The sequence below is a fragment of the Nomascus leucogenys genome, chromosome 21 (assembly GCF_006542625.1).
Source record: "Nomascus leucogenys isolate Asia chromosome 21, Asia_NLE_v1, whole genome shotgun sequence".
In the NCBI taxonomy this organism is placed as follows: domain Eukaryota; kingdom Metazoa; phylum Chordata; class Mammalia; order Primates; family Hylobatidae; genus Nomascus; species Nomascus leucogenys.
In genome coordinates, this window is record NC_044401.1 from 71,647,165 (window position 1) to 71,670,804 (window position 23,640).

General features: G+C 38.2%; 1 protein-coding gene across 1 annotated transcript in view; it reads left to right on the forward strand.

Moving 5' to 3' along the window:
* The window catches only part of TAFA4 (TAFA chemokine like family member 4), a 126,778-nt gene that overhangs the window by 84,886 nt on the left and 18,252 nt on the right, over nucleotides 1-23,640 (forward strand). The window lies entirely within an intron of this gene.

Below are 23,640 nucleotides of genomic sequence, written 5' to 3' on the forward strand. Positions count from 1 at the left end.
GCAAGCTGTTGGTGGATCTACCATTCTGAGGTCCTCTTCTCATAGCTCCACTAGGTGGTGCCCCAGTAGAGACTCTGTGTGGGGGCTCCAACCCCACATTTCCCTTCACTGTCCTAGCAGAGGTTCTCCATGAGGGCCCTGCCCCTGCAGCAAACTTCTGCCTGGGCCTCCAGGCATTTCCATACATCCTCTGAAATCTAGGCAGAAGTTCTCAAACCTCAATTCTTGACTTCTATGCACCTGCAGGCTCAACATCACATGGAAGCCACCAAGGCTTGGGGCTTCAACCCCTGAAGCAACAGCCCGAGCTCTACCTTGGCCCCTTTTAGTCATGGCTGGAGCAGTTGGGATGCAGGGCACTAAGTCCCTAGACTGCACACAGCAGAGGGACCCTGGGCCCAGCCCATGAAACCATTTTTTCCTCCTAAACCTGCAGGCCTGTGATAGGAGGGGCTGCCACAAAGGTCTCGGACATGTCCTGCAGACATTTTCCCATTGTCTTGGTGATTAACATTTGGTTCCTCGTTACTTATGCAAATTTCTGTAGCTGGCTTGAATTTCTCCTCAGAAAATGAAAATGGGATTTTCTTTTCTATCTCGTTGTCAGGCTACAAATTTTCCAAACTTTTGTGCTGTTTTCCTTTTAAACCTGAATGCCTTTAAGAACACCCAAGTCACCTCTTGAATGCTTTGGTTCTTAGAAATTTCTTCCAGTAGATACACTAAATCATCTCTCTCAAGTTCGAAGTTCCACAAATTTCTAGGGCAGGGGCAAAACGCTGCCACTCTCTTTGCTAAAACATAACAAGAGTGACTTTTCCTCTAGTTCCTGACAAGTTCCTCATCTCCATCTGAAACCACCTCAACCTGGACTTTATTGTCCATATCGCTATCAGCATTTTGGGCAAAGCCATTCAACAAGTCTTTAGGAAGTTCCAAACTTTCCCATGTTTTCCTGTCTTCTTCTGAGCCCTCCAAACTGTTACAACCTCTGCCTATTACCTAGTTCCAACATCACTTCTACATTTTTGGGTATCTTTTCAGCAACACCCACTCTACTGGTACCAATTTATTGTATTAGCCTGTTTTCATTCTGCTGCTAAAGACATACCCGAGACTGGGCAATTTATAAAAGAAAGAGGTTCAATTGGATTTACAGTTCCACGTGGCTGGGGAAGCCTCACAATCATGGCAGAAGGCAAGAAGGAGCAAGTCCTGTCTTTCTTGGATGGCAGCAGGCAAAGAGAGAATGAGAGAGAGCTTGTGCAGGGGGACATCTCTTTTTAAAACCATCAGCTTTCGTAAAACTTATTCACTGTCATGAGAACAGCATGGGAAAGACCTACCCCCATGATTCAATTACCTCCCACTGGAACCCTCCCATAATACGTTGGAATTCATGATGAGATTTGGGTGGGGGCACAGCCAAACCATATCAGTCTCCAACTATAATTGTGTGCTTGTCTTTTTGTTCCATGTGTTTTGAAACTCTGGTACTAGATACATACCCATTTAGGATTATGTTTTTATCTTGATAGATATTCACCTCTTAATGAAGTTCCTGTTTTTACTTCTAGTAATAATCCTTTTTTCTGAAGTTTACTTTGTAATTTAATATTAATGTTGCCATTCAGAGTTACCTGTATGAGTGATTCAATGGTGTATATTTTTCATTCTTTTGCTTTTAATTAATGTATATCTTTATAAAGTGGGTTTCTTATAGACAGCAAATAGTTGGGTTTTGTTGCTTATTCATTCCAAAATCTCTGCCTTTCTAATTAGTGCATGTGGATGGTTTACATTTAACATAATTTTTGATATGGTTAAATTGAAATCTACAGTCATGTGTTGCTTAACAATGGAGATGCTTTCTAAGAAAGATATTGTTAGGTAATTTTGTCATTGTGCACATATCATAGAGTATAGTTACATAAACCTAGATGTTATAGACTATTGCTTCTAAGTTACAAACCTAGACAGCATGTTACGGTACTGATTACTGTAGGCAGTTGTACACAATGGTAAGTATTTGTATGTCTAAACATAGGAAAGATACAGTATTATAACCTTATACTTCCACCATTGTATATGTGGTCTGTCATTGACAGAAACATCATTATATAGCACATGACTGTTGCATATTACTATTTGTTTTCTACTTCTTTTATATATTCCTTATTTGTTTTTCTGCCTTCTTTTGAATTGAGTAGTTTTTATGATTCCATTTTCCCACCATTATTACTAATTATCGATACCTTTTAATTGTACTTTTTAAAAAATGGTTATGCTTGGGCTTTACTATCCAGTAAGGCTGCCACTATCCCTATGTAGCTGCTTAAATTTAAATTTTTAATTAATTTACAATTAATGCTTGAAATTTCATATGCTTGGGTAAACTAATGACATTTCAAGTGTGCGGTATCCACGTTTGGCTAATGGCTACCATACTGGACAGTATAAATATAGCACATTTTTATCTACACAGAATGTTTTCTTGGACAGTGCTACCCTGAAGCTTAAAATATGTCACTTTGTCTCACAGTCTACCTTCAAATAATATACTGCCTTATGTATATCATAAATATGTTCCCGCAGTGTGCTTTTGTTTCATGCCTCTGTCTACTGTTTTAAATTCCATAGTGTGTTACTATTTTGCTTTAGACAGTGAATTATAGTATTAAGAGATTAAAAATAAAAAAAAATCTTTCATATTTGTATAATTTCCAGCACTCATTATTTCCATATATATATATATATAATATATATATAGAAATGTCCATGCAGTGTCATATTCCTTCTGCTCTGCCTGAAGAAATGCCTTTATTATTTCTTATTGTGCTGAGTTGCTGACAGTAATTTATTTTAGCTTTTGTTGGTCCAAGAATGTTTGCATTTTGCCTTTTAAAAAATTATCACACACACCAAAATATAATTTGTTTTGCTATTTCTTCTTTGACTTGATGATTATTTAGTAATTTGTTGCTTAATTTCCAAATGGTTTTTCTGATTTTCTTACTATTGGTTTCTAATTTAATTAAATTGTGTTTAGATATCATGTTCTTTGTGATTTTGATAGTTTTAAATTCACTGAGACTTAGGAAATGGTCCACAATATGGTCTATTCTGATAAACTTACCACATGTGCTGAAAATAATGTGTATTCTGATGTTGTCAGTTGTACTGTTCCATAAATAGTAATTAAATCCAGCTGGTTGATAGTTCTGCTGTGATTGATGGTGGTGGTGTTAATATTGTCTAGTTACTCTATTAGTTGCAGAGAGAAGGGGGGAATCTCAAACTATGGATGTAGAATGGTCTCTTTGTCCGTTTAGTTCCAACACGTTTGCTTCACATATTTTAAAGCTTTACAGCATACACTTTCAGGCTTTCTATATCTTTCTGTTAAACTGACCCTTTTGTTATAATGAAATGTTCCTCTTTATCCATGATAATGCCTTTTGTTTGGAACTGTGTTTTATCTACTACTAATGATGTAGTGATTCCAGTCATTTTATGCTTGCTTTTTGTATGGTGTATCTTTCTTTCATCCATTTACTTTTAATTTTCCTGTTTCTCAAAGTGAACCTCTTATAGATAGCATAGATTTGGGTCTTGTTTTTGTCTATTCTGACAGTCTCTACCTTTTAATTGAATTATTTAGTGTGTTACCCTGGATTATAATTATTATTATCTTTAGGTTTGAGTCTACCAGCTTATTTTTTTGTTTTCTGATTGCTGCCTCCCTTTTTATGTCCCTCCATTCCTCTGTTACTCTGTCATTTTTGAATACTTTTTGAAACTCTACTTTAACTTTTGTACTATATTTTGCCTTCATTTTTAAACATAAAATTTTGAGTTGACAGTTTTTTGCTTTTTCCCTCTTAGTACTTCAAAGATCTTGCTCCATTGTCTTCTGGGTCATTTTTTCTTGCTTTCTTGTGTGAGTGTCATCATTTTTTATTGAATGCTGGACAGTATGTGTGGGACAGGATACAGAAGTAAATATTACTTATGATTTATGATAGGAAACAGGCCTATCTCTTCTGCTATCGGGCCAGGAGTTGGGTCAATCTAGCCAGCAGTTAAGCTGGATTTGTTTTTGGTTGTTGCTATCGTTGCCCGGGTCTCCTACAGCCTTCCCTTGCCTTCAGCTCTGGAGTGTTGCTACTTGTGGTCAATATGGGACCTGTGTTACCAGAGCACATTTTTAAGGTTTCCTGCTTCACCCTCAGCTTTGAGCAAACCCTGAACACCCTGCAACATGGAAGAAGTCTCTCTCTTTGCTCTTGTCCCCTCTCCAAAGGTAGGCTGGAGTTGCTTGTGCATAAGTTTAGTACTTGAGTTGGGAACAGGGGTACTATTTCTTGGCTCTTCTGCTTCCAAGGGTGTGGCTTTCTCAATGCTCCTGGTACTGTCTCCATGGCAGCTGAATTTTCCCTTGTATGAGTAGCGGTAAGGTGGTTTAGGGAGGGAACAGGTTTCCTGCCACATTACTCTCCCCAGCATTGTGTTTTGTGCCTGTGTCACAGTGACAGCTTATCCCCAGTCTAAACCTACACTGCCTAGTGAGTCTCTCTCTCTCTCTTCTCTTGCCCTGTCTCCAAGCTTTCTCATGAGCACCTAGTGGAGGAAATTGGAAAAGAGTGAGTACAAATTCCCCCAAATCCTGTTGCGTCAGAGGCTCCCAGCTTACATAAGGCCTTTAACAAATAGCTAAAATCTGAGTTGTTTTCTGATTATCTGCCTGTATAGCAGCTACCGTTTCTTCCCCTGGTCTGACAAATGTCAGTTAACATCCTCACATCCTTTGGAATTTAGTTCACTCATTCTTTGTTACTTTCTGAGGGTCTCAAGACAGTTAAGATTTTGTACATGATCTAGCTTTTGTTGTTATGATGGGAATAGCTTTCTTTTTTGCAGCTTTTTAATATCCCGAGAACAAGTGTAGAGCCTCCTCCTATGTTTTGACTTTATTTTTATTTTTATAAATTTTAGCTACACAATTTCCTTTTCACAGAGTCACTTAGAGTTTTCTTCCCCCATGCCTCTGATTTCATGTTTTGATTGGAAAGGGCTTTCTTACTACTAAATGAAAGAATGAAAAGAGGATCTCTCATGTTTTCTCATAGTGCATTTACAGTTTATTATTTTACATTAAAATTCTTGATTCACCTGGAGTGTATTTTGATATATAGCATTTTATATAAATTCAGATTTATTTCTTTCCAAGTGGCTACTAGTTAACCCAATACCATTTGTTGATTAATTCATCTTTGCTCTACTGTTTCTCTCATATGTGCTATTAAAAAGTAAACGGCAAGATTCAGGTGGAATGCTCAACCTTTACTGATATTCCATTTAGTTGTATTTCTTGGTTTTCTTTCTGATGTTGCTTGAGAGTAGACAGTGTGGAGAGAATTTTCCTTTCCGCAAGCAGTGCCTCTGTGTTCATGGTCTTATCTTTCTTTCTCTCTGGTTCAGGAGCCATTTCAAAGGAGATAATGTGTATTAAATAGTCAATGAAATGTAGTCTCTTACAGAAGTGTGGGGTAATTTCCATCTATCTAACGCTTGCAACAGAATGAAAGAATTCAGTAGTATTAACATTATACTATAAACATTTTGCCTTGTTTATAAGTTCCAGGGTTTTGTTGCTATTGATTTTAGCAGGTATTTCCAGGAGTAAACTACTTCTTCCAGAGGCTACCTTTCCAAGTATTGCCACCTCTCCTAGGACTGGAGCTTGGGAGTAGATCCCTATTTCTATTGTTAGCCTCTCTGATGTCTACCCCCAGGCCTAGCTTGACTGCTGTAGTTCATCTCCTGGATGAAGAAGGAAGGTCCATTTCTGTTTGGTCTCTCGCTCCAGAGGCTTTGTTTCTGAATGAAGACTACTCTTTTGACAAACGTGTTGACAATATGGTTCTGATCTTAGGCTGTTGGTTACTGCTTGAGTAAGTCTCACGCTTGCTTTAAGTTTTTTTTATTGCTGTTTTCGTCACACATTATTCCTTGTTTCCCTGTCCTTCTCATGTCTTAAGAGCCTCTGCTCTTAATCTTCATCTGTCAAACCAAAATTTTATTAGAAATTTAACTAAATTGTCACCATTCCACCATTTTAATTTACCTGATATGGCATAATGAATAATGTATCTGGTTCCTGGGACAGAGCTTTGAAAACCCTTGGAATTTGCTGAGTGACAGGAGTGTCTTTGATATGCCACTGAGGTGACTCAGTGAGTCATATCCTTACATAGCTTCAGGTGGGGGCAGGTCATCAGAAAGACCAAGCACAGGATTGGAGGGATGGAACTTCCAGTGTCTGCATGGGTAGAGGAGGGGAGCTGGAGATTGGGTTTAGTCACATGCCAGTGATATAATCAATCATGCCTAAGTATTGAAATCCTGATAAAAACTTCGGACACCAAAGCTTGGTGGAACTTCCTGATTGGTGAACACATTGATGTTTCAGGAGGGTGTTGTACCCTGAATCCAAGGGGAGAGGGCATGGACACTCCACATCTAGGACCCTTCCAGACCTTGCCTGATGTGTATCTTTTATAATAAAATTGCAACTATACATAGGGAGATTTGCTGAGTTCGATGAGTCATTCTAGTGAATTATCAAAGCTGAGGGACTTGTGGGAACCCCTGAATTTGTAGTCAAGTTGGTCAGAAGTGCAGATGGCCTGACACCTAAAGTGGGGTCAGTCTTGAATATTTACACAATATGCAATTAGGTTGCATAATTCCAGCTGCTTATAATATCCCCTATTATAGGGGACCTTTTTGAGAATGACTGAGCTGGAGTTAATCATGACTTTTAATTTTAATAGATGCTCTCTCATATAGATGATTGAGATCAATAGTTGTCTGGTTAACAGAGAAAGTCGTTTGGAGAAGGAATTACTGTTTTAAAAAGATGAAACATGCAGTATTATTCAGAGTTCTCCAGAGAGACAGAACCAATAGGATGAGTGAATGGATGGATGGATGAGAGGGGATTATTAGGGGAACTGGCTCATGTGATGATGGAGGCTAAGAAATGACAGGCAGTCTGCAAGCTGGAAACCCTGGGATGCTGGTAGCATGCCTCAGTCCAAGTCCAGCTCCCCTCCCTCTACCCATCCAGACACTGGAAGCTCCAACCCTCTAATCCTGTGCTTGGTCTTTCTGATGGCCTGCCCCAACGTGAAGCTATGCCTTGGAACCAGGGAAGCCAATGGTGTAACTCTCAGTGCAAGGCTGAAGGCTGCTAATGTTAAGTCCCCAGAGTCCAAAGACCAGACAGCCTGGAGTTCTGATGCCTATAGGCAGGAGAAGATGAGTATCCCAGATCCAGGAGAGTGAGGGAGAGAATTCACCTTTCTTTTGCCTTTTTGTTCTATCTGGGCCTCCAGCTATTTGGATGGCACTCACCCACATTAATGATGGCTCTTCCCTACTCAGTCCACTGACTCACATGCCAGGTCCCTCTGGAAATGTCCTCACAGAAACACCCAGAAGTAATAATTTATCAACGAAGTATTCCTTAATATCCAGTTGACACCTAAAATTAACCATCACACATGCCTTAATATTTTATTTGAACTTAATACCCATAAATGAACTCATTTACCAATCATTTGATGTAAGATCAAGGATCTTCGCTGAACATGGATCGAAAATCTGAATTCCATATGGTCTTGCTTCCATAAAGCTCATCTACTTTATGTCATCCCTGAATTTCAAGTTTTCTGGTTAAAATGAGGTGTAGGCCTTAGACACTTGTGAAGCCTTACAGAATTTAAAAAAAATCTTTCTCCCTCCCTTTTATACTTATTTTGCCCATTCCTCATTTGGTTGCATGTTTTTTTTACAATTTGCTTTTGGGTCTTACCAAGCATTTGGATTTCTTTTTGAAGAAGCAATTCTCTTGGTTACACAATATTCAATTAGGTTGCATAATTCCACCTACTACAAATGATGTAAGCAGGTTTGGTAACACACAATTTTGGTGAATATGAAGCTCACCTCTTGCTCTTCCTATGTGAGAGCATTCATTATGCTGTGGCATTCTATTAGAATATTCTAGAAAGGCATTGGGTGGTTAGTGGTCTTCACACCTCTGAATCCGTTTGCACATTTTAAGTTGACATCTAAACTTCTTCTGCATTAGTAAAATTTTACTGGAGTTTCATCTTTTAATGAAATAACTTTGGAATGGTGGTTCTTTTGATAATACGAATTTTTAAACTGTTTTTCTTGGGTTTTAATCTGGAAATGTTTACTCCTAGTTCCATAGTAATGAGATGGGAGTGTTCCCTTATCCCCCTCGCAGGAAGTGTGACAGGGGTGTGGCTCATATTTTCAGTGCTGCGCTGCCCAAACCCCAAAGGGGAGCATGCACATGGGCAGGTACAGAGGCCATGGGGAGCACTTTTTGGGCTCCAGTCCTATGGCAGTGTCTAGGGCTGTCATGTCTGCGATTCCTGAAGCCCCAGTGGATGTGTGTTACAGTGTGTTCTTTCAGCTTTTCTGTCTGCAGGTGGCTTGTGTTAATCAGCTCAATTAGACATTCTGCCTTATCACAAGGACAGAGGGCTTTCTGTATCCCAGGGTTCTTGCCTTAGTGTACCAGAAAAATCAGGTCACATGCGGGCTTGGAGGATGAGTGCAAGGTTTTATTGAGTGGTGGAGGTAGCTCTCAGTGAGATGGATGGGGAGCCAGAAGGGGGATGGAGTGAGAAGGTGATTTTTTCCCTGGAGACAGGCCACCCAAGGGCTGAACTCTTCTTTAACCACCCCCAGCCAAACTCACCTTGGCGTCCGAGTTGTTCTGCTGTTGTTGGTCTGCAGGTGTCTGCTGGTGTGTTGTGCTCCTCTTGATGTCCAGCCGCTTGTGTGTGTGCCCTCTAGGTCTCAGGCTTTTATGGGAACAGGATGGGAGTATGGCAGGCCAAAAGGCAACTTTTTGGGCACAAAAACAGAAATGCCTGTCTTCATTTAGGTCCGTGGGCACAGGCCCGAGGGTGGAGCCCTTGCCAGGGACCCCCCCCTTCTCTACCCGGCACTTCCCTGCCCTCCTCCTGTATCAGTAAGAGATGGGTTGTTGCACAAAAAAAATTTTCTTTATAAAGTGGAAGAAAGTGAGGTGGGTCTTGAGAGCAGGCATGTGCCTCCATCATCATCTCAACTTTTAAAAATGTATGAAGGATAATCTGGAGGTTGATTCCTTAAAATCTGTCTGTGGATCTGTCCCTTGGAAATTCGTTGTTTATTTCTAGGGGTTCACATTCCCTAGTTTGAAAACTGGTGTTTTAGAGCATTGGTTAAGAGAGCTTCTGCTTTATTTCCATTTTTATAATTGCTTTTATTTTTATAAAACCAGCCTTTGCTTATTTCAGAAATTTTCTCCTCAGTCTCATTCCTCACAGATAATCACTGTTATCAGCCATGGTATTTCCTGCTAGATTCTTTCTGGGCATTTCAAAACATGCTATCATCAACCTGTCCTGAGCTGTCACAAACTTTTCTACCCTTATAACAGCATGTAAAATGCATAACCCCTACAACTGACGCAATTTTGGCATCATTCCTAAAGCAGTCATGTTTTTAGGAGGGAGATATTTTTGACAAAGTGTTTTTCCCAAGAATTGTATTAAAAACAATCAGAAAACAAAAATGAACCCACAACCCAAAATCTGGGATGTAACAAATTTCGCATTTGGATGGGATTATATTTAGATTTTTTTTTTCATGAATCTGATTTCCTGACTAGCTTGGAGGTTGGGCACAGTCCTATGCAGGGATATTTTTTCCTGGGGTTTCATCATAGTAAGGTACCCCTGGTGGTTCTGTGGCCATTGATAGAGCTTTTACATGGCAGTTATTTTCTGTGTTAGTGTAAGCCATGTATGAAAAAGAGGATTAAAAAGATTAATTCCTGAATTTGAAAAGAATTTACTGACTGTTTACTACAGGGATCCATCCACAAATAAAGGAGTTGTGTTCCCTGCCCTTGTAGAGCTTAGAGCCTAAGAGATGGTGTGCAAGAAAAGATTGTTAATCAAGTAAATATTATGAGGATGCTACTCGGTGGGATTTCTGCATTTGTTTTTGGGAATTTTTTGGTTTTTACTAACACACAATAATTGTACATATTTATGGGGTATAGTGTGCTGTTTCGATACATGTATGCATTGTGTAAAAATCAAATCAGGTTATGCTAGCGTTTCCACCACCTCATGCATTTATTATTTCCTTGTAGTAAAAATGCTCAAAATGTTTTCTTCCAGCTATTTTGAAATATACACTACTGTTAATCATAGTCACCCTACTGTGCAGTAGAACAGTGGTCCCCAACCTTTTTGGCACCAGGGACTGGTTTCATCAAACTTGATGTTTCCATGGACTGGGGTGGGAGAATGATTTGGGGATGCCTGAAGCACATTACATTTATTGTGGACTTTATTTCTATTATTATTACATTGTACTATATAATGAAATAATTATATAACTCACCATAATGTAGAATCAGTGGGAGCCCTGAGCTTGTTTTCCAGCAACTAGCTGGTCCCATCTGGGAGTGATTGGAGACAGTGACAGATCATCAGGCATTAGATTCTCATAAGGAGCATGCAACTTAGATCCCTCCCATGTGCAATTTACAGTAGGATTTATGTGCTCCTATAGAATCTAATGCTGCTGCTGATCTGACAGGAGGCAGAGCTCAGGCAGTAATGCAAGCAATGGGGAGCAGCTGTAAATACAGATGAAGCACTTGTCTGCCGCTTACCTCCTGCTGTGCAGCCCAGTTCCTAACAGGCCACAAACTGGTACCTGTTCATGGCCTGAAGGCTGGGGACCCCTGCAATAGAACACCAGAATTTATTCCTCATCTCTAACTGTAACTTTGTAGCCATTGACCAATCTCTCCCCATCTCCTCCTCCCCTCTCCTATTCTTAGCTCTGGTTCCCACTGTTCTAGTGTTACGGGTTCAACATGGTTAGATTGCACATATGAGTCAGATCATGCAGGATTTGTCTTTCTGTGCCTGGTTTATTTCATTTAACGTAATGTCTTCCAGATTAGTCCATGTTGTCACCAATGACAGGATTTCACTTTTTTAAACGACCCAGTAGTATGCCATTGTGTGTATATATGATATTTTATTTACGCATTCATCCACTGATGGACACTTAGGTTGATTTCGTATCTTGGTTCTACATGCCGTTGCAATAAACATTGCAGCTATTTTTTTGGCATATAATTTTATTTCTTTTGGATACATACCAGGTAGTGAGATTGCTAGAACTTGAGATAGTCTTCTATTTTTAATTTTTTGAGAAACCTCCATACTGGTTTCCATAATGGCTGTACTAGTTTGCATTCCCACTGCAGTGTATAACCACTCCATTTTCTCCACATCCATGCATTTGTTATTTTTTGTCTTTTTGATAATAGGCATTCTAACTGGAGTGAGATGATGTCTCATTGTGGCTTTGATTTGCATTTCCCTGATGATGAGTGATGTTGAGCATTTTTTCATATACCTGTTGGCCATTTGTATGTCATCTTTTGAGAAATGTCTATTTCGGTCTTTTGCCCATTTTTCAATGGATTGTTTGCCTTTTCTACTATTGCGTTGAGTTTCTTATATATTCTGGATCTTACCCATTATCAGATGTATGGTTTGCAAATATTTTCTCCCATTCTGCGGTCATCTCTTCACTCTGATTGTTTCCTTTGTTACATAGAGCCTTTTAGTTTGATGTAATCCTATTTATCTATTTTTGCTTTTCTTGCCTGTGCTTTGGGGATCTTATATTTTGGAGGTTTTAACAATTGTTAGTCAGTATTCTTATAACAAGTGGTGTGTGCATGTGGGTGTTTGGCTGCTTAAGTAAATCTGAAAAATGTAGCAAATAAAGATTTGATTTTTTTTAACCTGAAAATAACCTTAGCAGTATAGGAAAAAAAGTACTAAGGATAGAAAATGTACAGATTTTTAGAAATATTTATCAAATGCAAAGGAATCAATTCTTGTGCGTGTATGCATATATGTATGTACACATATGTATGTGTGATATGTGGAAATATATATATATATATATGTATGTATACATATAAGGACTTACCTATGAATGTATGATAGTATGGCTTGAAAATCATCTGTCTGGTTAGATTTTGAAATATATAATCAGATTTATCAAAATTATGCTGGTATATATTTGAAAAATTAACTTCCTCATCTTTCTGTGTCCCACATTCCACTGTTCAGTTGCAATTACTGATCTCTTTTTATATATTGTATATTAACACCGTATTTCTCATCAATATTTATACATTGCAATTTATTGATACATCAACTTCAGATTTTACTTATAACCTCTTGTTAATATATAGTGTTTCCTTTCTTGGATAGTTTTTCTGTTTCTAACTGCTTTATTTGCATGTGTAAATGTTTGTAGCTTATGCATTTTATGAAATTTCCTATTGTTCCCGAGATCATTTCCATTCTGGCTTTCTTTTCTATTCTGGCTTTCTCTTCTATACTGGCTAGTTGAAAAACTGAGTCTGGGGCTTCCTTTCACCACTCTTTTGAATTGGATTCCTTGATTCCTGGGTGCCATATCTCTCTCTAACTCTACCCTTTTATTTTGCTATAGCATATCCTCTGGTAAATTCCTAAATAATTGTGTTACTGACAATAAAAGTTTTGAGTACAGTACTTGGGTGACAGGTGCACTAAAATCTTAGACTTCACCACTATACAATTCATCCATGTAACCAAAAACCATTTGTACTCCAAAAGCTATTGAAATAAATAAAATATTAAAAACAAAAAAATAAAAGTTTTTAGGCAGGATCTAATATATTTGCTAAGTCTCATGCTTTATTGATAGTTTTGTTGGGTGTGGAAATCTTTTTCAGACTTTTAAAAGCATGAGTGCATTGGTTTTTAGCATACAGTGTTACTTTTCATAAGTATAATAAAATTATTTTATTTATTTTTCACATGTTAATATTTGTTTCCCTTGGCTTTTCAAAGCCCTCACAATTTTCTTTTTGTTATCCCCCAAAAATCTGAATTCCATGAGGAGACACCTTGGTGTAGGTCTGCTCTTCATGCCGTGTTTCTGGGCACTAACTGAATTCAAGTCTTTCTGATCTTGGATATGTATTCTTTCTTTGGTGGCATCTTTACTCTGCTTTTTATAGTTGTTCTTTATCTCTGAAATAGGATTCAGGGTCATCTGGATTGTTTCTCTAAGTATTTTCTGTTCGCTTTCATAATTTTCATCTCTTTGCTTTTGGAATTTTCTGAGTTTTTTTTGAGGAAAAATTGATTTTAGCTATTAAAAATTTAAGAATGCTTTTGTATTATTGTCTGATTGATTTTTTTATCATAGCATTTGTAGTATCTGTACATACGTCTCTCTCAGAAGTATCACAGCAGAAAGGTTAACAGCATTGTTTGAGAATCCTTATTACCTGGATTTGATGTGTGGGATTTTTTTTTAAAGAGTATTTGACGATGACCTTATGAAACTTTGTCTTGTTCCCTTACCATCCCTATTATCAAAAACTTAATGAGATTATATATGTGTGTGTATGTGTGCAGGTGAGTGTATTCATTCTCTATTTGATTTCACATATATAAAACTCATGAGGAAGTATATATAAACTTTAGGTACCTGGCATATTGTAAGTGCTAATTATTATTATCTCCTTCTCCTTCTCTCCTTTTTGAGTAGTACTACTATTATTGGTATGCTTAGGTGCTTTTCTGTTCCTTGTCATTGATTCTCCGTTCTCTAGTTCTATCTTTTCTGTTTATTTATTTTGGTCTCTTTCATATTGGAGACTTTCTCCCAGCATTGTACCTTTTTTCTGGAAGCATGGACTCTCTGAATATGGACGGGAATGATGACTAATGGACTTGTTTTTGAGTACACTGATGGTCAGCAAGGCTTCTTGCTGTCCGCCCCATGCATTGAAGCACCTATTGAGGTCCTTTAAAGTGAGTCAGTCTCTTCCCCTCGGTATCCACTTCTGCCTGTCTCAGTCAGTCACTCCTAATCCACCTGCTTTCCATCCTCCAAAAGGATATTAAATGTCTGTCCATAGCTGATGTATCCACTTCTGTACTTTGCTCTTCTGAGTTCGGATCTTATGTGTTCCTTTTCTTTGGTTTTAGTGGGGTCTTGGGAAAGAGAGAAGATACTCACAGGTGGTTACTCTGCCATCTTTAACTGGAATTAGAAATTTAAAAATCAATTGAAATCTGGTTCTGCTAAGTGCTATTAAGGAGAGATTCATGGTGCCACATGAGAGTAGCATTCTCATATTTTAATTCTGGACTTAGATACTTAATGACATGTATAGTGTGTAAACAAAAATAGTATTTGTAAGAGAGAGTTTAACACCTAAAATATTGTTTAGGTTATGATAAAAAATGCAGCTTATTGCTGGAGACTATTTTACTTAGGGCTAAAATAGAACAAAATTTCCTAAGGGAAAATGTTAACAATACAAATATACTTTTTATATTTAAAATGTACAAGTGGAAACTTATCACCAATTTCTACATTATACGTACAGAGATTTATTTATTTTTGTTCGCTGAGATGGTCCTGCATACAAATTTAGTAGAAGAACAAATAAGAAATCTATCCAACTGTGGATGAAATGTTGCTGAAATCACAAGTGCACATATTGAAAAGGACTTATAAGGACTAAAACAAGTCCTTTTGTTTATTTTTATCTTCTAACTCTCCATTTGGCTTTATTCTAAATATGATATATATAGTTTTTTAACAGTTCTTTAAAACTGAACACAAGCAATTTCACTGCTCCTTCTGGCTTCTTTGTCTTTTGGTTAACCACACACTTGGCTGTCACTCTGCTTTTGCAGGGATGCTGGGAAAGGGGGATGATTAGGGTAGAGGGAGGATGCCAGTGAAGGGCAGTGTCAGTGCCCTGCTTGTCAGCTGCCTCCAAATGGAGAGTTTTTTGCAGTCTTTTCTATGTCTTTGCAACTATCCTCTCTCGGAAGCAAGGTACTCACTGTGATGGACTGAGCATGGGAGCCACTTCATTTGATTTCCTCTCCACTAGTGGCCCTGCTGAGTTTGAAACCTTTACAAGCACTAGGCAATAGTAAAACCAGAGCCAGACAAACAGGAAGTGGAGTGTCCAGTACAGTCCATTGCAACAGGGATGAGAGTCATGATATTTCCCAGTGATCTACAATGAATTGGGCTAAAAAGCCAATTTACTACATATGTAAGCACACAGAGAGAGACTTCTCAGAAACATGAGTGATTTGTTTTGCTCAATTATTTTTCCAGGGTGATGCTCCCTAATAAGAAGCATTTCACCTTTTTTCAGCCTATGAAGTTATAATTACTAAGTAACAGTGTATTAGTCAGTGGGGGCTTCCATAAATACCATAGTCTGGACATATCATATCATTGGAGATACCCTAAATTTGGCATGAGTTGGCTCCTGGTGAGAGAGCTGAGGGATTAATTCATTGACTGAATACCTGGGAGGGAAATAAAGGAAGTAATGCACCAGGTGGGGAAAAAAATTAAAGATTGCCACTATCTCAAATCTTAAATTCAATGAACAGTTGGGTAAGGGGGCCATTGTAATTTTGATTTTTTTTTCTGCTAGAAGGCATTTACTTTTCTTTATTCTGAGAAATATAAACAACAACCACCAATTTAATCAAATTATTTTTATATTTATTTCCAGATCTTACCAGTTTAGTAGTTTAAATAGCTTATAATAATAATAGTTGTGATTTTTTATTACTAATTTTATTACTATTCTACTATTTATTGTGCACTTATTACATACCAAGTGCCATTTCAGCATATTATCTATATTAGTCTTTACCCTCACATCAGACCTGTAAGGTGTATTATTTTGCAGCTATGGAAACCAAGGCAAAGAGAAATGAAGCCACTTGTTGAAAATCTTGTAGAAGTACAGAGATGGCAGAGCAGCTATTTAAACAGAAGAGCCTGGGGGTTTTATTTTTATAATGGCTTCTAGGTATATTTTGTAATGTTAACTTTTCTCCCCCAACTCCTTATTTGGAAATTTCTCAAATTTAAAGAAACATTAAGAGTACAATGAACATCTTTATATTCCTTACTAGATTTGCCACTTGTTTACATTCTACCATATTAGAACTACTAATTACATATCTGCCTATCTAGCTTTCTTTTTTTTCTGAATTTTTTGAAAGTAAGTGACAAACCACATAAGTTTTTCAAGAATAAGACCATTCTCTAATACAACTTGCTATGGTGATAATCTATGTTGATACAGACTGAGGCAGACTTGGTTTAAACAAAGATTATATCTTATTGATATTTCCCAGTGATCTACAATGAATTGGGCTAAAAAGCCAGTTTACTACATATATAAGCACACAGAGAGAGACTTCTCAGAAACATGAGTGATTTGTTTTGCTCAATTATTTTTCCAGTGTGATACTCCCTAATACGAAGCATTTCACCTTTTTTTAGCCTATGAAGTTATAATTACTAAGTGACAGTGTATTAGTCAGTGGGGGCTTCCATAAATACCACAGTCTGGACAGCTTAAACAAATTTATTTTATTATAGTTCTAGAGGCTAGAAGTCTGACAGCTTCAAGAAGTTGTTGATCTTGGACCTCTGGCAATTCAGTTTCTGGTGGGGGCTCTCCTCCTGGCTTGCGGACGGTTGTCTTTTTGCTATGTTTTCACGTAGCCTCTTTCTCTATGTGGGCATGGGGAAGAATGAGCTCTCTGATGTCCCTTCCCCTGAGGACACTTGTGCTGTCAGATTAGGACCCCACCTTTATAACCTATTTAACCTTAATCACCCCCCTGAAGCTCTATCTCCAAATACAGTCCTACTGAGGGCTAGGGTTTGAACATACAAATTTGTAGGGGATAAATTCAGTACCGTTCATAACATAGTTTGATGGAATATTTACAAAATATAAGTGGATTAGGTTCACTGAGAAGTATCTCAGTATAACATTTGAAAGTATATGTTCTTTATTTAAATCAACTCATGAAGAGGGAGCTATTTCTAGTTCATGTGTATGCATACTTGTGTGTGTGTGTGTAGTCTGTCATACATACTAAAGACCAAGGTTTACCTAATGATGAGATCCCGTCAGAGCATTTATTCCTTGGTGCTGATCATCTTGAGATACTATGAACCTTCAAATCTATGATATTATTAGCAAAAAAGTGGTAAACATGTAGTAGATTTCTGATTAAGAAAACTGACAAAAAAAGTCCTTAGAAAAGGTAGTGTTTTGAGTCGTAAGAGAAGATAAATTTTAAGACTTATTAGAAGTGATGAGCTTGGGAGGTTTTTAGATATCTTAAAAAGTAAGCGACTGAGGAATGTTGGTTAGAATATAGTATTTTTTTTGTGTTGATTTTTGACCCACTGAATAACTTTTCTTGTAATATCTATTAGAATCGAACAATAATAGTTAATCTCACAAAGACAGAGTGTTCCAAGCAGATGAGAAATTTTCCTTGAAATATATTAAAGTTAGGAAATATATTTCTTTTGGGTGTAGGAAGAAGGCTCTGAGTGGAAAAGGGAAAGAGAGCTGGGATGTAATTCTTAGACTGGATTTTGCTACATGGCTTTTCAGGGGAAAGAATGTAATATGGTCTAATATATCATCCTCCGTTTTACAATTATCTTTTGCCACATGATCACAGATGTTCACAAAAGCATTCAAGAGCTTCACTGATTTTCCTAAAGTTCTCTCTTTAGGCCTTTGCTACTTAAATCACTCTCTTTTGAATATTTCAGTTGACTTTCTCATCTTCAGTTGTTGACCTAAATCTGCCAAATTCTCAGTTAATAGCTATGAATGGTGTTCAAGCATCTCTCAAACATTACTCTGTCTCAAAAAGAAAAAGGAAAAAAAAAGGAGTCTCGCTCTGTTGCCCAGGCAGGAGTGCAGTGGCATGATCTCGGCTCCCTGCAACCTCCACCTCCTGGGTTGAAGTGATTCTCATGCCTTAGCCACCTGAGTAGCTAGGATTTCAGGCATGTGCCACCACACCTGGCTAATTTTCATATTTTTAGTAGGGATGGGTTTTGCCATGTTGGCCACGCTTGTCTTGAATCCCTGGCCTCAAGTGATCTGCCTGCCTCAGTCTCCCACAGTGCTGAGATTACAGGCGTGAGCCACTGTGCCTGGCCCCAACATCACTGTCATTGACTTTATGAGATTCTTCATCTTTTGTAATATTTGCATCATAGGATATTTTCGACAGTCACTGAGATAGACAGACTTAACAGGACAGCACCTGGTGTTGAGTGGGGACTAGTTTTATGTGGGCAAGGCGTACTTCGTTTTGATGAATTTAAGAAGTACATGGCAAAAACCATACCCTGCAAATAGACCATCCGCTGCAAGTGTAATGTATCAAAAACTGGGGAGAGGAAGATTGTAAATGAGCCATCTATGCTCCTATAAAGCCTTTCCTTTGATGCTCTACCCATTTCCTTCTACCTATTCAGACATGTCTATGAGATTTTCCCCCATAGCATACACATATGCTGTAATTTCCCACATCTTAAAAATGTCAGCTAACATCTGTATATCCTATTGGTGGCATTCTCATTTCTCTCCTTCCCTTGATAACACCATTTCTCAAATAGTCACTATAGTTAATGTCTACAATTTCTCAATTCTGCTGTCTCTTAAACCCATTCCAATCAAGATTTACCTCCATTCTTCTGCCACTTTTTTTTTTTTTTTTTAAATTAAGCCCACCAGTGGCTTTCCCAGCCTCTTAACGTAGAGGTAATCTTTTTCTTTATCCTCTAGCTACAGTTTTTCCCTCTGGGATTTTATCTAGTCTCATGGCTTTAATACTAGATACATATGCCAATAATGAGCAAATGTCTTTCCTAAAGCCAGACTTCTCTCTTGAACTCCAGACTTAAATGTCTGGACTTCTCTCAGTTAGGTGTCTAATTAAAATATGAAATTTAACAACCAAGCTCTTAGTTTTCTCTGGTTTAAGGGATGACCCCATTTTTCTTGTTCAAACCTGGAACTTTGGAGTTAGCCTCTTAACATCCAGAATCTCCACATCTAGAAGCCTCTACATCCAGAATCCAACCTCTTCTTCATACCTCCACTGCTACCACATTGGTCCAAGCCCCCACCAGCTTTCCAGGGATTACTGTGGCAGGAGCTGTCTGTGCTTCTTCCATCCTTGCCCCTGTTTAATCTGCTCTGATCACAGTAGATTCTCTTAAAATATATGTCACATTAAGTCATTATAAGCTCAAAATATCCAGTGGCTTCTCACCCCACTTTGAGTAAAAGCCCAAGCCTCTATGGTGATCCATGGGGCCCATGTAATCACCCACACAGCTTTCATTATCTTTCTGGCATCATCTCCTTATTGTTTCTTCTCTGACACAGCTCTAGTCACAAGGGCATTTCCCTTCAGGTTTTGCAAGGCTTTATTCTTTTCAACAGCTTTAATGTCTCACTCAGTACTCAAATGTTGGTTTCTTAGGCTCTTCCTATTTTAAATTGCACCTTTCTTGCTTTGTGTTTCTTCTATCACTAAAATATGAAAGATCTTCAAGGAAGATTTTTTTTTGCTCATTTTGTTCAGTGTTATATTAGCAGGTGCTTGTCAAAGAGTAAATTTTTAGCAAATAATTATTGAATAAATATGTAATAAAGCCAAAAGGCATTTATTCAGTGTCTACAGTGTTTCAAGTAGTTCACTGTGTTCATTAAGCACTTTTTTTAAACTTCATAATTATCATATACTACTTACATATGTGAAATACAAGATTGAGAGGCTTAATCAAATTACCTAAGTCTGGAAGCTAGTATTCCAGCTCAGTTCTTTTGACTCTTAAGTTCAATACCCTGTCTTTTGTTACCAGCAGGTAAAGATAAATCCACTTCCATCTTAGGAGAACAGTCAGATAATTCCATTTGGCATCTCTACTTGTTGAGACCACAGGTGTCCCTCTTTTCTAGTGTCCTATCCTCAGCACCTGGCAGAGGCCCTGGCACATAGTAAGGGCTCAGTGGATATTTGTCTTCACAAGTAACCTACCAAGTGTGTCCATCAAATGGCTACTATCGTCTTCTACACTGCGATGTCTTCCTTCTTGATTAAAAGCCAAGTTGGGATAGGGATACGAGAAGAAAGTTGAGAATTACGAGAGAACTGCAACTAGGAATACTAGGCATGTTTGCCAAGGGAAGCCACTATCCGTGGCCTCATTTTCTGCTTTCATTTCATGAAATCTTGTATTTAGCCTTCTCTTTCCTCTGTTCTGCTCCCGTAGAGAGATAGGCTGAAAATGCCATACAGAAAACCACACTCAAATCAAACAAATGCATTCTAAGAAGATCAGTGGAGTGTGAGACTTCTGTTTGAGGGTGTATTTTCTAGTGCTGGGCAGGAGGAGGAAGGGGAAAAAGGATTTGAACAAAAGGAGAAAGATGCAAGGGAAATAATAGCATAAAGAAAGTCTCCCTAATCTGATGCTTTCTGTGTCTGTATTAGCTTTCAAGTAGTTTCAGCTGAAGAGCTTCTATTGCAGATATTTTATCCCTTTCACGATAGAAAAGCCCTGTCTGCACTGGGACAAATGGGTATTTTTTCTATTGTTTGAAACTTTTCTTAAAAGTATATTAAGAAAAAAATGATATTTATTTAAGCTATTTACTCTTCAGATAAAATTAATCCATCCTCTATAGCAGTCCTGAAGCAATCAATTTTTGCTGTAAGGATTATGATAACACTTTTAATGGTGTCTACATCAACTATTCTGGTGAATGAGGAAACAGGCATCTCACATGTTACAGCCCTGCCAGTATTTTAAGTCTTCATTTTTGAACAGAAAATATGCAACCCGATTGCAATTTCAGAAGTGTGGAAAGGAATCGAGTAACAGTTTCAAGTTTCCCCACTTAAAAAATATGTCTCAAAGAGCACCAAGAACAGTCTCTGGCACGTAGTATGCTGTACGTAAGAGTTGGTAAAATAAATAGAAATAAGTACCTACCCATCTACCCCCCATCTGCCCACCCAGACAAAGCCAGAAGGGAAGTAGCTTAGCCACTGAAAGGATTAACAGCATGAAGGGGACAGTGTTTTGTTTTTTGCTTTGTCCAGTTTCCCTCCTAGGAGCAGCCCCATTTCTGGATAACGCACTCTTGCCTGCTCCAATTCACACTTCAAAACTTAAAGTAAACTCCATATGAGAAGTTTCATCTGCAACTTCTCACTTATTGCATGGGCCTCATGTTATGTTCTCAATATTTAGCTTCAGTTTTCAAGATGGATCACCACACCATTATGTTCCCCTGCTGTTTCAGAGGAAAAATTCATCTTTGTTCTAAGTGAATTTACTTGAAGTGGCCACTCTCTGGTACCAGGCTTATTGAACAAGGCATCCCCCCTGTACCTTTTCAGAGAATTAAGTTTATAACAAGAGCTTCTAGTTTCTTGTCTGTTTCAGCTTTCATTTTTCTCCCATCCTACAATACTATATGTCATACGTGGTTGTAAGATATCTGTGATGGTTACTTTTCTGTGTTATCTTGACTGGGCCATGAGGTACCCAGATACTTGGTAACAATTATTCCCAGTGTATCTGGGAGGATGTTTCTGGATGAGATTAACATTTGAATCAATGGATTGAGTAAAACAGATGGCCCTTTCAAACGTGGGTGGGCCTCATCCAATCTGCTAAGGACCTGAATAGAAGAAAAAGGCTGCTCTACCCCTAAGTAAGAGAGAATTCTTCCTGCCTGACTGCCTTTGAGCTGGGATATAAGTCTTTTCCTGCCTTCAGACTTGAGCTGAAACATTGGCTTTTGCTAGGTCTTAAGACTGCTGACCTTCAGATGGGAATGACACCATTGGCTCTCCTGATTCTCAGGCCTTTGGACTTGGACTGAAACTAGACAGATGGCTCTCCTGAGTTCCCATCTTGCAGACTGCAGATCTTAGGACTTGTCTACTACCATAATTGCATGGGACAATTCCTTAAAATACTACTTTTTTTCTCCATGTGTACATCCAATTGGTCCTGTTTATCTGGAGAACCTTAACTAATACAACGTTATAACATGAGCTGCTCAAACAATTATAAGCAGCAATTTCTATGTGCCATTCACACGGGATCCTTATTTTCTACCATCAGGCTTTGAGCAACTTTAAGGACCTGTTGCCGAGTACCTACCTCCTGTGCCAGGAAATTACAAAGAAATAAAAATATGTCCTTATTCAAAGATAATAGTTGTATTAGTTCATTCTCATGCTGCTAATAAAGACATACCCAAAACTAGGTAATTTATAAAGGAAAAGATGTTTAATGGACTCACAGTTCCACAAGGCTGGGGAGGCCTCACAATCATGGCAGAGGGCGAAGGAGGAGCAAAGTCACGTCTTATGTGGCAGCAGGCAAGAGAGTGTGTGCAGGGGAACTCCCCTTTATAAAACCATCAGATCTTGTGAGACTTATTCACTCTTGGGATCAAGAACAACATGGGAAAGACATATGCCCATGAGTCAATTACCTCCCATCGGGTCCCTCCCACGACACTTGGGAATTGTGGGAGCTTCGATTCAAGATGAGATTTGGGTGGGGACACAGTCAAACCACATCAGTTGTCCACTGTCACCAATACACAAATTTCTAAAACACTGTATGGAATCACACAAACACTCTCTTCAAATAGAAAAAGATGTTGTCAGTGGGAAACTGAGCTATGTCCCATGACTTGCTGAGGTGGCGATGCCATTTTTGGCTCTACTTGGTAAAATACAAGCTATAAAGCAAGAGGGGAACCTTTCCTTCAGCTTTTGGTTTGAATCTCACCTCTTCTCAATCTCTAGTTATGAGGCCCGGGGTGAATTAGTTAATTTCTGTACATTTTCTTAAAGATAAAATCGGAGTAAAAAATACTACCTACCCCACAGCATTTTTATAAGATTGCACAGAATATTTGTAAAAAAAAAAAAAAAAAAATTCAAACAGTACCTAAAACCTATATTTATCAAATCTAAGATGCCATCGGTTGTGAAATATACCACTATTATGCGTATTCCTAAGACGGAAAAGCAGTGTCAATTATAACTGTAAGGTGCTATTAGTTATGTCACTTCCTGATGTATTAAAAGGTGAAAAAAATATGTATCTTAAAATCAGTGAAATATGATAGTTGGTGCTGTATAAATAATTAAAATTCTGGATCAGGCAAGCTGATAATTCAGGGCACTGTGGCCCAGTTCTAAGTTTGAATAGAAAATAATCCATTTGTACTTGTGGATGGTTATATAGTTCTAAGTAAATCATGGCATTACTGAACATCCAGATCATTTCTTGACTGCTCCAAGAAGTTACTGACACATGTACTTTTCATTTTCTTAGTGGGGTTTAAAGCTGCTTTCATTACAGACGACTCTCAAGGGTCATTTAGTAATCTAACCAAGGCATGATGGTTTGTTATGGACTGAGTGTATCCTCTCAAAATTCATATGCTGAAGTCCTACCCCCAAATGTGATTATATTTGGAGAGAGGGCCTGTGAGGTGGTGATAAAGAGTAAATGAGGTCATTTAAGGGC